Source organism: Ailuropoda melanoleuca, chromosome 11, assembly GCF_002007445.2.
Source record: "Ailuropoda melanoleuca isolate Jingjing chromosome 11, ASM200744v2, whole genome shotgun sequence".
Taxonomy (NCBI): Eukaryota; Metazoa; Chordata; class Mammalia; order Carnivora; family Ursidae; genus Ailuropoda; species Ailuropoda melanoleuca.
In genome coordinates, this window is record NC_048228.1 from 43,601,227 (window position 1) to 43,610,954 (window position 9,728).

General features: G+C 38.2%; 1 pseudogene; it reads left to right on the forward strand.

The window, feature by feature from the left end:
• Window positions 1-6,975: 6,975 nt before the first annotated feature.
• Window positions 6,976-7,648, forward strand: LOC100484326 (annotated as a pseudogene).
• The last annotated feature ends 2,080 nt before the right edge of the window (window positions 7,649-9,728 follow it).

The following is a 9,728-nucleotide window of genomic DNA, read 5'->3' on the forward strand; positions in this document are numbered from 1 at the left end:
ATGTTTTCTTCTGGAACCTCAGGGCTCACACCCGGGGGATTTCCTTGCAACTTGGAGGTTAAAGGAGCCCTGCTGTCTCCTAAGTCAATCCTTACACCTGTGACCCTGAGTGACAACAAGGAGCTTCTGGCATAGGGCAAGAAAGAAGGTGGGCTGTGTCCTGGTTGGGGCCTGAATCAGACACTGGCAGAGGAACAGACGTTGTGCAGGTGCCCAGGGAACTGGGCTTGGAGGTCCCATGACTCACTTTCTCATCCTCTTTTAGGGAGTTGTAGAGGAGAGGGATGGAGTGTAGTCATCTGGGAAACGCTGTCGGCTTTGGGTGTTCTGGGGCCAACAACTTCAAACAAAGGGGCCTTCTCGCTGTCCATTTCCCAGGGCAGAGGCTAAGGTTTTCTTCTTCCTCAATCAATGCAGACTCCTTTGCTCTCAGCCCAGCATGCTCTATTCTGCATGGTGCAGCTTGCTCAGTGCATCCCTCTTCCATAATTCACTCAAAAATAGATTGAACTTCCCACCATCTTTCTTTGGAATCTAAAAAGAATAGTGTATTCATTTTGATATTTGTGATATGTGTGGTTCTCTAAAGCAAGGGGCCTAGGATGGAACACCTCTTGCCTGGGTTTAAGTGCAGCTCGCTGGTAACCTTACAAATGCTTTTGTAGCTGCAGGCTGTGAGAAGGGCTATGGAGGGAGAAGACTGAGGGCTAGCTGGGGTCATGTGCAGAAGCCCTGTTTAGAGCAGTAGTGTGTGGTCTATGTCAGGGAGGCCTCCTGGAGAAAGTTTTATGTCAGCTAAGACTAGAATGTAGGCCTACCCTGACACCTAATTTGAGCAGTGTTCTCAGGTCAACTAATGTATTTCATGGAAAGTTAGAGAGACTGCAACTTAGGTTTTTACAAAATGTAATCTTTATGTTTAGTTTCTTTTTATAAAAGCAATAACTGTTCATTACTAATCAAGTAATATAGACATGTAAGGTTAAAAAAATGACCATTTCCTAAAAGTCTACCTCTCAGTAAATTTGAAATTAACAATGTAATTTAATTTTCTCCTAGATTTTTTTCTCGTAGATTTTTTTATGTGCATATAAAATAATCACTTATTATTTTGTAATCATTCACTGCTCCAGTGTGGGGCTCTTTCTCATTTCCACGGTAACTGCCAGTTGACCAGTCATCTACTTTCCAGCTCCCAGCAGTAGGATCCATAGTGGACTGAACATGTCCAATTTGTATTCCGTACTATGGGGTAAATAAACTGTGGGTAATTAATTTCACCTAAAGCTATGATTCATATAGTTTCTGTGTCATTTCTGAATTAACCCGTCTCCTGGCTGTGGACCTTCCAATAGGTTGGAAATGATTGCAACTCGGTTTCTGTTCCCTTCCCTGATTTTCTGTCATCATCATCAATCATCATCATCATCATCATTATTTGTTTCCCTTTTATTTTCAAAATAGTACCTGAGATCACTGTACTTGTTCCCCTTTTAATGCCTGGGGATCATCTTCTTTTGCTTTATATTTGTAAATACATTTCAAGCCAGTTCTGCGAGATATAGTCCACACCAAATAATGAACTCTCTCTTGGTCTTATTAGCTATTGTTGTCTATGTTGATTCCAGGACTGAATTTAGAGAGTCCTAAACCTACATTTGGTTTTTGGTTTGGTCATTTACTGATGATGTGAACTTGGACAGGCAACTTCACTTCTCAGTGTCCTCCTTGAAACACAGAATATCAGAGTTCACTCTGTCCTTCCCTTAGGGCTTTTGAACGATTACATTGGGGGTGCCTGGGTGGTCCAGTCGGTTAAGTGCCTGTCTCTTGATTTCAGCTCAGGTCGTGATCTCGGGGTTGGGCTCATGCTCAACATGTGGTCTGCTTGAGATTCTCTTTCCCTCTCCCTCTGCCCCTCCCGCTGGTACTCTCTCTTTCTCTCAAATAAATCTTTAAAAACAAAAGAAAGATTATATTGAGATGAAGTATGTGAAAGATCTTTGTGAACTGTAAAGTTTGTACCAATATTTTCTTAAGTTCCCATTTAACTGAGCAATCACTACTTCTCTCTGCTCCTTTAATGACTAACGACTAATGAAAAAAATCCATAGTGTAATTCCCTAAGAAGCATGTCTTGAATCAAACAAGACAGAGGATAGTAAAGTGTGCCCATTTTAATTCCTCCGACATGAATATGCTTTCTTTTAAATATGGAAAAGTTTTACATATGTATAGTTTTGTATATAGCATCCTTTATTTTAGTATATATCCTAAAACTTATAAATAACCACCATACAAATATTTCCCAATTTCAAACATACCTTCTCTATGGAAATTCTGATGCTAAGATGAAGAAGAACCTGCATTTATAATGAGTAGGCAGCTGATTTTTTTATGGTTGATATAGACTTATGGTCTATTATCTATAGTTTGTTGCAAATAATGCCTAGGAAAGGTTTTAGGTGATTCATTAGGTGGTAATTTAAGTCCATGCATATTATTATTGTTAATTAATGGTACTAAAAACAATCCAAATGTTGGTGTAGGGAGAAGTGACATCAAGTTTGGTAGACTTTCTTGAGAAGGTTCCAAGCACCCCATAGATTTGGGAGTTTTGTTTGAGCAGCTTTGTTGACCACATTCGTAATCCTGAAGCCGAAGCCAAGATGAGTTATTACTCATTTAATGTGTAGGCTGTTTCCTCCCCCACTACCCCTAATTGTAAATTATACAATCTCAACCTCTACAGCCAGCAATATCTGACTTTATTGCTTTCCATTTTATGAAAATTAATTACAGTTCACATTCTGACACTGAAATTAAAGAGTAAGCACTAAATCTTGTACACAACAATAGGAAATTAAGAGAACATTCTTTATTATCAGAATAACGGGGTGCTTGTTTTTCTTCTCTTAAGGCACTGGGCTGTGAGATAAAATCAGATTTAAGCAAACATCGTTCCTTCTTAACTTGTGTCACTGCAATATGAAAGACAGAGTAGAATTATGACATTTTAATTAAAAAACTCCCAACTCTTTTAGGGACATTGTTTTGTGATAGCACTAGAGGCAATGAAACTCAGTCCCTGCAGGCTCTGTCTTAGGAGAGACAATAATGGACAATAATGGACCAAATTCACTTGATTCTATGAATGCCTCCAAAAGAAAAAAAAATTCTGTAGAGAAAAATATAAGTATAAATGGCAAAGAGATCGTGATATGTATATATGGTGTAAATATTCTCCCTGTGGTCTCCCTTTGGCCACAAGTTTCACAAGGGCAGCAATCATATATAATATCTAACTTTATAAGCATTTTACAGTTTATAAAGTATTTTCAAATATAACATTTTATTTAGTAATCACAGTAATCCAGTGACAGAGTTATTTTATTTACTTATTTATTTTTATTGAGGTATAGTTGACACACAAAGTTACATTAGTTTCAAGATGTATAACATGGTGATATGACAAGCCTATATGTCATGCTCGCCACAAGTGTAACTACCACCTGTCACCATACAGTGCTCTTACAATACCATGACTATTCCCTGTGCTGTAGCTTTGATCCACATGACTTACTCATTCCATAACTGGAATGAATCTCCCACTCCCCTCACCCATTCTGCCCATCCTCCCACCTCCTTTTCCTCTGGCAACCATCAGTTTGTTCTCTGTATTTATAGGTCTGTTTCTGCTTTTTGTTTGTTGGTTTATTCACTTGTTTTTTGTTTTGTTTTGTTTTTGTTTTTTTAGGTTCCACATAGAAGTGAAATCATATGGTATTTGTCTTTCTCTGTCTGACATATTTCACTTAGCATAATACCTCTAGGTTCATTCATTTTGTCACAAATGGCAAGATCTGGGCGCCTGGGTGGCTCAGTCAGTTAAGTGTCTGCCTTCAGCTCAGGTCATGATCCCAGGGTCCTGGGATCAAGTCCCACAAGTGGGCTCTCTGCTCAGCGGGGAGCCTGCTTCTCCCTCTCCCTCTGCCTGCTGCTCTGTCTGCTTGTGCTCTCTCTCTGTGTCAAATAAATAAAATCTTAAAAAAATGGCAAGATCTCATTCATTTTTGTGGCTGGGAAATATTGTATATATGTATATATGTAATATATCATATAACTATATATATATATATCTCAATCTAGCTATCTATATATCTCCATACATATGATATATTTTCATCTATCAGTGGATGACACTTGGGTTGCTTTCATATCTTGGCTATTGTAAATAATGCTACAATAAACATAGGAGTACATATATCTTTTAGAGTTAGTGTTTTCATTTTCTTAGGGTAAATAGCCAGTAGTGGAATTACTGGATCACATGGTATTTCTATTTTTAATTTTCGAAGAATCTCCATACTGTTTTCCACAGTGGCTGCACCAATTTTCATTTCCACAAGGGTTCCTTTTCCTCCACATTCTTGCTGAAACTTGTTACTTCTTGTCTTTTGATTCTAGCCATTCTGACAGGAGTGAGGTGATATCTTATTATGGTTTTGATTAGCATTTCCCTAATGATTAATGATGTTGAGCATCTTTTCATATGTCTGCTGGCCATCTGTGAGAAAGTTATTTTTTAAAATTTATCAAGGAGTTGTGTTTATATAATAAAACTCAGTGGTTTTCAAATATTTTTTTGGTCATGAATCCAATAAAAAACATTATGATAAACTCCCAATATATACAACACATAAAAGTGGGGGTGCAAAGGGGCTCTTGGGTGGCTCAGTTGTTAAGCGTCTGCCTTCAGCTCAGGGCATGATCCCAGAGTCCTGGGATCGAGCCCCACATCAGGCTCCTCCGCTGGGAGCCTGCTTCTTCCTCTCCCACTCCCCCTGCCTGTGTTCCCTCTCTCGCTTGCCGTCTCTCTCTCTGTCAAATAAATAAAATCCTTTAAAAAAAAGCGGGGGTGAAAAGATAAAGATGTCAGACACCTATTCACTTGGTCTCCCCTATTCTTAGCTACATTCTTTGAGGTACTTCTGTGGCAATCCATGGAGCATAGTTTGAAAACTGATGGCATAAAATTTAAAGTGTTCAATAAATGTTGTTCAAACAGCATTCACTGAGTCCTTCCTGTATACAATCACGTACTTACTGAAAAAGTTCTGTCCTTTCCTCTCCCTGGCCCAGTCTCCTCCTGATAATAAACAGAGGGCATGTCTTTGAGAGGCTCTAAAATAAGCGTGGCATTGGCATCTGTTCTTGCTTTCCCAGCTAAAAACTAAATGTGAGACTAAAAATCTTCAACAGGTTTTATTCCCGCAATTATGAGGTACGCTGCATTAGATATTTACACAATTTAGGGCAGTGCTTTTAGTGTGTGTTGAAATTTATCAGTACTGCATCTTGATACCATTATGTTCAGAGGTATGTTGATATTTGCCAGCCCAAATAAGTCAGTGTTACTGTATTGCATGACTCAAGCGGTGGTAACTGCAAGTTCTCTTGCCATGTGGCTGATCATCCATGTGACCCTCCTACTGGAAAATAACAATGTGTTGTAATGTTTCTGAGCTGACAAGTTTAGAATAACAGAATTTTTTTCCCCTCAGCAATATTCATTGACATACATCTGACATTTTGAATAAGTGGTATCAGTCAAAGATTATGGCTAGAAACCATCAAATGACCTCAGATCTGTCTGCATGTTGGCATTATAATAGCTATTCTCCATAAATGAGTCTGTGGATTTAAATTTCATTTAATTAATCCAAGTAAATTCATTATTTTCATTGAGTGTGTACCATGTGTCAAATGCTATGCTAGCTGCTGGGGTAATCAGTGAACAGAAGAGACACATACCCTGTCCTCCGTGAGTTTATAGTCTGGTGAGAAAGCCATATAAATAAAGAGACAGTTACTTGTGATTAATGTGAAAAATCCTTTGAAACAACACAAGGTTGTAAGTCAAGACTTTGAGGAGGAATTTAATTCAGTCTTAAGAAGTGGTATTAAAGGAATTGGTGTTAGATACATGATAAAAATGGGGAGGTATTGGAAAGGAACTTCTGGAATACAGTGCAGAGCTAGCAAAGTCTTTTTCTCAAAAATCAATGATAGAACTGAATGAAGCTTTCAAAAACATCCATTTAAGGACTCCAGAAATTGACCAGAGGCATACAACAAATTCAGAAACATTTATTCAAGAAAAACAACTAAATCTTAAATAATAGTGGCATTTTAGCTCTTCAGCTCTATTGGCATATAGAGTGTCTACCAGAGTAGGGTAAGGTGTAAGAACTACTTGGGGGGGCTGACCTGATTTGGAGCAGGTGCGTGCCAACTGTGAACAGTAGCAATCTCAGTGGCAATCAGAAAATTCCAGCGGGCACCTGGGTGGCTCAGTCGTTAAGCGTCTGCCTTCGGCTCAGGGCGTGTTCCCACAGTCCTGGGATTGAGCCCCTTCACAGCTAGCTTGAGGTTGTCACTGAGTTGGGTGGGGTAAGCAACAGACCAGCACACTGGCTAGAAATTCAATAGGGAGATCTGGGTAAACGAGGTAGCAATAGTGAGACTTGATAAGCTCTCAATATCCCTGGTGATTTTGAAGAATGCATGCCAGTAAAAGGCTATGCACATTCCCCAGAGAGACGAGAAAGGGTCTAGTTACTGTGCTGGCCCCTGGCTCAATGTGAGGTCTAGAGAATGCTCAGGGGAGACATCCAAAAACCCAGCAGAAAGCAAAAGCAACAAAAACTGACTGAACTTTGAAAGTAATTTCTATCTCTTTATGAACTTTAAAAAAATTTGATCAGTTATTGTTGTCATGCCTTCCTATAATTTTTTTCCAACTTTGTCAAGGCATAATTGGCAAATAAAAATTGTACAAAGTATGTTTTCTGATCCAGCGCTGTTAAATTAAAAATCAACAACTGAAAGAAATTTTGGAAGTGTAGGAATCTATGGAAAATTAAAAAAGAAACACATCTAGGTGTTTGAAACAGAGGCATGGGCTGCAGGAAGATGGCAGCTCCCCCGAGACAGCATTGCTTGCACCGAGCAAAGCTGTGGCGGGGTGACATTTCTGATGGCACTACGAAGGCAACTCGTGAACTTTCTTGTACAACTTCTATGGAGTGTGACATGCACGGGGTGAATGGGTCCTTGCTGCTTGGCCCTGCAGGTCTGGGGGGCGAGGAGTTGCTATCCGGTCCGCAGAGCTGCGATCTGTGCCTGCCGCCCCAGAGGTGTCAATGCGCACAGTGCCACACTGTGCACGTAGCATGGGACACATCATGGTCCCTCAGGTCTGTGGTCTAATCCAGAGTCACAAGTAACGTGGTTTGGGAAGCTCCCTTCCTAGTTGGGATTGAAGGCTTGTTCAAAGGCAGCACTTAAAACTTTTTATTCTGTACTTCCTATGGGATTGCCATTGGTTTCCATTTGTATTCTACCCATGCCACCCTGGCTGCCTTCTGAGGTCACTTCTGCCTTTCCGGTGACAAAATGGTGTGCTATCTCTTAAAAACAAAAGCTACAGCAAATGCATCTGAGATGGATATTCACAACTTCTTTCTACCAGAAAAGATTGCAGAGCCTGAAAGAGAAGATAATATTAACAACACCTACTAACTTAAATTCATGGATGAAGATTCTGAAGTAAGTAACTCCTGACCAGCCCAAGCCAGAAAACTGATCCAGAATCAAAGCTTAAGTATCATGGCCAGAACTTATCACTATCTTCAACAACAGGTGCTGCTTGATCAATTCTCAAGAAAGATTGGCTTCAAGAATGGATGAGAAATGTGGTTTATTATGATTACCTCTAGGCTGATTTCCTAAATGGTTTATGAAGCTGTTTCTAGAAGATGAGCAACTAAGGAGCCTTCTGTCCAGGTTTTGTAGCTCTTTGTCTTAAGAACTTATTTTAGCTTGTCATTTTCATAAGCACTTACTTCTGAAAACATCTTTTACCACAAATTTAAGTTAAGAGGCCATGTCCTGTGAATGCTCTGATATAACGATGCATGGTTTGTTATGAAAATAAAGTTGTATTTAATGTTGAAAAAAAAAGAAACACATCTGAATACCCATGGGTCAAAGAAGAAATCACAAGGGAAATTAGGAAATAATCTGAATTGATTAAAATTGGAAACACTATTACGGTATAGTTAAAACAGTATTCAGAGGAAATTTTATAATGTTAAACACCTGTATTAGTAAAGAAGAAAGATCACAAAAAATTAACTTAAAGGACTAGAAAAAGAAGAGAGCCAACTAAATCCAAAGCAAGTTGATGAAAGGAAATAAAACATCTATCAAAAAAATGGAAAACGTAAAAACAATAGAAGAAATCAATGAAACCAAAAGTTGGTTCTTTCATAAGATAAAATTTTAAAAAATTGACGAACCTTTATCAAGACTGAGCAACCAAAAAGAAGACTCAAGGAATTCAGGAATAAAAGAAGGGACATCACTACTATCCTCACAGAAATGAAAAGGTTTAAAAGAAAATCGTATGAACAACTTTATACTAATAGATTAGAAAACTTAGATAACATAATCAAATTCTTAGACACAAACTACCAAAAAATAGAAATGAAAAAATAGAAAATTTGAATAGAAAATGTGAATAATACCGAGAGTATTCCCACAAAGAAAAGTCCAGGTTCAGATGACTTCACTGATGAATTTTATCAAATATATAAAGAATAAATAATACCAATCATTCCAAAGCTTTTCCAGAAAATAAAGGGGGGAAGGAACACTTTCCAACTCATTCTATGAAATGAGAATTATTCTGATATCAATGCTAGACAAAGATAGTACAAGAAAAAAACTATGAACCATCATACTTTGTGAATGTAGATGCAAAAATTCTTAAGAAAATATTAGCAAACTGAATGCAGCAATGTATGTAAAGGATCATATACCATGACCAAGTGGAATTTATTCCAGAAATGCTAGGCAGATTTCACATCCCAAAATCAATTTCAGTGTAATTTACCATATCAATACAATAAAGGATAAAAGTGACATAATCATTTCAATAGGTGCAGAAAAAGAATTAGACAAATTTGAATATTCATTCATGATAAAAACTCTTAATGAACTAGGAATAGAAGGGAACTTTGTTAATCTGATAAAGGGCATTTATACAAAGTTTACAGCTAACATCACACTTAATAATGAAAGTCTGAATGCATTTTTTCTAAGATCAGGAACAAGGCAAGCATGTCTGCTCTCACTCCTTTTATAATTATAATGGATATTCTATCCAGTAAAGTCAGACAGAAAAAAAATGCATAAAAGCCATCTGGATTGGAAAAAATGAAGTAAAACTTTCTTTATTCAGAATGATATGATCCTATATGTTGAAAATGCTATGAATACACAAAGAAACCTGTTACGTGATAAGGTGGAGTTGGTCAATTAGGACAATTAGACAAACTGAAAGTAACAAATCTTTACTAACTGTGAACTAGAAAGCAAGAGACAAAATGAGGCACTTGCTCTCAGTGTTCCATTTTTCTTCTTGGACTGGCCCTGGAAAAGGGTGAGATGGATGCAGTACAAATGGATGCTGCTTCTTTATGGATAACTCAGGGGAAAGGGGAAAAGGAGAAGATAAAGGGCTAGGAGTGGAAAAGTACTATGTCAAAGTGGTGCAAAGTGCCCCAGCCAAGGCCCCTGAGAAGGAGGTCTTAGAAGAGGTACAGGGAAAGTGAAGTGCCTCATTCTAGGCCTCCAATAAGGGCATTTCTGAATGGAAGTAC